Here is a 6001-nt window from a genome sequence, read left to right on the forward strand (position 1 = left end):
CTTTCCAACGGTGGTGGCCCCATATCTTAATTCCTCCTGTGCAAAGAGTTATGCCCGTTTTGGTGAAGCCGCGCAGATGTTTTCCTCCTTTCCGGATTCATGCTGAATCACTTTTGACCAAAAAAGCGGGTTTTTTAGAAAAATTGCTGGCCTCCCACTCTCCTACAACCTTTCTAACAATGGAAATAAGGTCTCCACCAAAAATGAACCAAGGCGGATGCAAAATGGAGGCTCGGGGGCCGAAACATGCAGTTCGGGGCCCCGAAAACAGGCTGTTAGGCACCGGAAGTGGCGTTCAACCACGAAGTTGGTCTCTCGGACCACAGTGTCCCTCAAAAGGGAGGAAATAAGGTGTATGCCAAAAATCGGAGCAAACGGAGGTGGTTAAGCGGTCCCGAACCGAGGCACACGGCCGACGGCTCTGAAAAACTGGAAACCGAGCTCCAAACGGGAAAAAATGGCCTACGACCACGAAACGTAGCCTACGGCCGCTGAGAGATGATCTAAGAGACCTCTCCCTCCCTTCGAGAAGAGAAAACGGAGAAAACAGAACCTGGTTCGCAAACCGAGGCAAGGTACAAAAGAGTCCGAAAGTCCGGAGGCAAGGCTTGCAGCCGAGACTCTGAAACTTCTGAACGAGCACAATATGCGACATCACCAAGCGCTCAATCGGTGACGTCTGAGTCTTAAGGTCGGTCAAAAATGGGGTGTCTACAGTTGCCCCTCTTTGACAGAACTCGAAAGTCAAGAAGTGACGGAAGTGAATGTCAAAGCCTAGAGACGACCCATTTTTGACAAGGCCGAAGACTTAGACAAACATACAAAGTACAGACAAATAAATGGTTGTGCCCGCAGGCTGCCTACATATCCCTTTGTAAGGAATCAAACCAGCGTAGTTCAGGGGCAGGATAAAATGATATGCGGGAAGATTTTGATGATTGGACTTATACGCTACGCGAAGCCGGTTTAAAAATTGAGGATTTATGCGATGCACTATAATGTAGTGGCTAAAATACAATGTAATAGCTAAGAGGTGAAGGTACCTTACAGGGGCAATTGGCAATGACTTACCTCATGCCGCTGGGGATCTTTTGCTTCTTCTTGGTTGAACTGCAGGTACTACTTTTCTCCTTGACTATGGTCGCAGCTTTCCCTATTCTCCAACAGGGTGACAGACTAGGTTGATTCAGTATCTAGAATTGAGGCGCATACATATGCTATCTCAATCTATGGGGCTGCCATACAGATTTCAAGACGAGGATATACCCCTGGGTATTTAAACCAGACTTTAGTCTCAGAAATCCCGAACCTTTACGTTCTAGGCAAGAGCCATTCGAACTCTAGTTTCCACCGTCTCAGTTGATCTCCTAGGAACTCACTGCTAACACAGGCAGGTGGCTATACCAGACCACTGGAAGTCGTTCGGGCACGACAAACACCAAAGGAATTGTACCTTTAGAGGATTTAAGGTCTCCTAGACCCGGGAGTGCACAAGACAGTGCGAATAAGGATGCAGGATTTAAGGTCTCCTTAGACCGGAGGATTTAAGGTCTCCTAGACCAGACAGTAAAATAGATACGATGTAATAGATGTGATGCAATAGATGCAAAGGGTGAACACACGCCAACCACACTGGACTTGTGAGTGGAGGAAGAACAAAGAAAATCAATCAGGAGCGCGTTCCATGTAACCTAAGATAAATTCCAAACACGCTGAAATCGTGTGAGGAAGGGGAGGCTCCAAAAACAACCCGCCCAGCGCGTCTACAACGCAACCTGGGATAAATTCCAAACACGCTGAAATCGTGTTGTAGACGTCCCCGCACGCCCCGGGAGGGAGGGTCCCGTTCTGTTCATTTGGGGTCACTATAGCTCAGGACTATCAAATTGTCACGGTTCTAAATCTGAACCAAAGAGTCCAAATCCGGCAAATCGTTTTGAGAAAACAGATTTTTGAAAGAAGTGTCAAACATGGACTGCTTTGCCAGATACAGAGTCGCCACCTAAATATTTTATTTTGGGAAATTTAGGAAACCCTGACTCGTTGCCTAAGGCCACGTGTCCGTCATCACCAAAGTTGCCTCGGCTCGGGAACTTGGGTACGATTGGGGAAGGTCACTTCGTGAGCACCCCCGCTCGCCCGATCAAAGATCGGCCTCTACCAACCATGATATCTAGTTTTGAAAACGTTGTGTGTTTTTATTCCGGTTATTAGCCTAGATTTACTATGTGATGCACACAGCATACAAGTATAGACTGGGTCGCTTGAATTGGAGCAAAACATTTCATGTTTGTTTATTTGAAAATGGTTTGATGGTGCTATCCGCAAGTAGGCTAAGACGTGGATTTGCCACCCTCGGGTGGGCTTAGAAAACATGATTTTGCCACTATCTAGTGGGCTTAAAACATACATTTTAACGAATTGCTCCAACTCAAATAACCCAACCTTCACCCACAAGCATTCAGGCAGTTATATCATATAAGCACATAGCCTCATGGTAAGCATGCTATTCATGGCAGTCACTCACACGCATGCAAGGATGCTAAAGCATAAAACTTACCGAGTACTCCAAGCCAAAACAAAAACTAATTAGAAATCCATGCATGATCCTAATTATACAGAAATGCCTAATGCAACACATGCAAAAATGCAACTATAGCAGGCCCGGCTATTCTAAACATGGCATATGAGATGCAACAGCTAACAAGTATTCAACTTTGAAATTGAAATACAAATGCAGTTAGTATGATGCGCCGAGTCCGGTGCATGCAAAACAGATGAATGATGCAAACATGCTGTCATACTGTATGCTAATTGAAACATGCCCTAATCTAACCATTATAAACTGGTAAATAAAAGGGAGAAAGACGTGGGGTTGGAAGACATACATCACACCCACGCACACTTATTACAGTTATGCCCTCGCACAGAGGGTCCAAATAAATAATATACAGTCCCAAATAATTACAGTCCCGAATAAATACAAAAATCCTAATTAATTTACAAATTAATCTAGGAAAGCTATAAACTGGCATGTAAGCCAGAGACTGCCTTGACTCTGATGAATGATGTATGTTTGGGCTGCCTTGCGCGGAAATCCACTAGGATGTCCCAATTAGCCTCTGTTTTGCAATTATTCTTGGAAAGCGCGCCAAGCTCCGGAAGGTTGCTAATTCTTGATTTGCTGCAACAGAGAGCAGGAAAGGGGCATAGCAATGTATTTTCACATATGTATGCATGTCTCAATCCTCGTGCCACCAATCACGCATATCGATGCATAATGGCCGAGGAGTCGAATTGCGCAACTCAATATAGAATGAATGCACATGAAAACAAAACAAGGCCTAGACTCTATCATGGATAATCCGGAGCGTCGGCGACTAGGAATTGAGATACGTTCCGTCACTCGGAGTACGAAACGTACCTCGTTTCCCGTGCTCGGGCTAACTCCTATCCCAAGCACGATGCAATATGCATGATATGCATGAAATGCAACTAAGATACAACCTAACATACACAATGCTATGAAATGGCATACACGATGCACGAGATAACATGGCATACACGATGCACGAGATAACATGGCATACACAATGCGCTAACATACAACCTAGCATACGCAATGCTATGAAATGAAATGGCATACACAATGCATAATGGACTTACACCAACATGAGTGGACCTCAGCCACACTCACATCGGAGGCCATAAGATGAAAATGAGACACTCGAAATGCGTGCACACATGCACGCAAACCGAGGACCGACCCTAAGGCACCAAATGCCACTCTAACAAGACATGGCAAGGCATGAAATATGATATGCTAGCATGCAAATTTCAGCGCTAAAATATGACTCGAAACAGCCCCGAATCATGACAATATAGCACTCAATGCATGAAATGGTCCCGAAATGCAAGATTAAGCGCATGAAATGACTTGTAGCTACATCAAGCATGCATTATTTGTACATGACATGTGAAGACAGATTCAAGGAAGCCCCAAAAAAAGCATGTTTACAGTTTTAAGCAAGGCCAAACAGAAAACACAAATAGGGCTAAACCGATGCGCAAAAATGGCCCTAAATGTGAGATAAAGAAGCAAGTCACAGTTTCTGGCCTCAAACAGATGAGGGCCCTTCAACAATGTTGAAGAGGGGCCCAAAATATGACCTTTTACAGTTTATAATAAGCCACAAAAACAAACACAGGTATGGCTAAACTCTCATGCAAGAAATGGGCCAAAAGAGGGACAAAGAAGCAAGTGATGGTTTCTGGCCTCAAACACAGAGGGGCCCTTCAACAATGTTGAAGAGGGGCCCAAAATATTACATTTCACAGTTGGTGACCAGACCCAAAACAGTATACATGTAAGCCTAAAATGCTATGCAAAATAAGGCCAAAAAGAGAGCTATAACACAAAGTATAAAAAGGATGCCTCAAACAATAAATGACCCTTAATGAAACATGAAGAGGGGGTCAAAATAAGGCTGTTTTTAGTTCGGACCAGAGTCCAAAAACAGAAGAAAAAGAGGCTAATAAATCGTGCAAAAATGGAGCCAAAAAGGGATATAAAGGCAAGTGGAAGATAGAGGCCTCAAACAGTGATGAGCCCTTCAACAACATTGAAGAAGGGCTCAAAATAAGCCACTTTACAGTTTATGATATGCCTCGAAATAATTTATACATTGGCCAAAAATACTACACAAGAAAATGGCAAGAGAGACAATGAAGCAAGTGCAACAAGGAGGCCTCAAACAGTGAGAGGCCCTTAAACAAAAGTGAAAAGGAGCTCAAAATAAGCCTAGTTCCAGTTAGGGTCGGAGCCCAAAACAGCAAGCAAATATGGCTTAGAAAGGATGCAAAATATGGACCAAAAAGAGGGAAATAGAGCTTACCCTTGAAGACTAGTCTTTGGCACCTTTTGGCTTGAGATGCAGCACTCCTAGGCCTTGAAGAACAACCTCCAGCTTCTGGAATGGAGGATGGAAGGGTGGGGCTATGGGTTGGTGAAGAAATGAGTGTAGGACTTAAGGGTTTTGAGCTTGGAAGAGAGGGAGAAGAAGGTGTATATATGCAAAGCTCTTAGGGCAATTTTGTAACCCTAATAACAGAGCTGGAGCCCCTGTTATATAGGCAAAAAGGGGGGAAAAATGGAGAGAAAACAATCCAAGTTTCCCTCCAAAAATACACCCCCCCGGATACACAATCTGGGGGGAAAAGAGATGCATATTTGGAATGTGCCTGCAGCAAGGAGCATGGCCGGCCGGTTATTGGGACTGTAGGTGGCCGGCCGGCTTTCCCCATGGCCGGCCGGCCAAGGGTCAAAACGGTCAATGAGAATTAATGGCCGGCCACCACAGAAAGAGGGCCTCCCATGTGTGCACAACACAGCCCTGTGGTCAAAAACTGGAGAAGGTGAACGAGGAGAGAGAACAACCCACTTTTCAAAGGGGTTCAAAAGGTTCAAAAGCAATTACTGGCCGGCCACCAAATATTGGTGGCCTCCCAGATGTGTACATCACAAATATGGGGTTTAGGGTGCAAGAAAATGGCCCAAGGGTGGTCAACATTGGCTTTGAAGTGAGAACAATCAGGCGACGGAGGGCGATGAAGGGATAAAGTTGGATGACAGAACAATTACTGGCCTCCCATCCTTCTATGACCTTTCTAGCAATGAAACAGAGGTCCCTGCCAAAAATGAACTCAAACCGATGCAAAATGAAGGTTCGGGGGCCGGAACGCGTAGTCCGGGGCTCCAAAAACTGATTGTTGGGCACCGGGCGTGGTGTTCGACCACGAAGTTGGTCTCTCGGACCACAGTGTCCCTCAAAAGGGAGCAAATAAGATGTATGCCAAAAACCGAAGCAAACGGAGATGGTTAAGCGGTCCCGAACCGAGGCACACGGCCAACGGCTCCGAAAAATCGGAAACCGGGCTCCAAACGAGCAAAATGGCCTACGACCACGAAACGTAGCCTACGGCCACTGAGAGATGATCTACG

Source organism: Camellia sinensis, chromosome 5 (assembly GCF_055761805.1).
Source record: "Camellia sinensis isolate YWXY chromosome 5, ASM5576180v1, whole genome shotgun sequence".
NCBI classification, from domain to species: domain Eukaryota; kingdom Viridiplantae; phylum Streptophyta; class Magnoliopsida; order Ericales; family Theaceae; genus Camellia; species Camellia sinensis.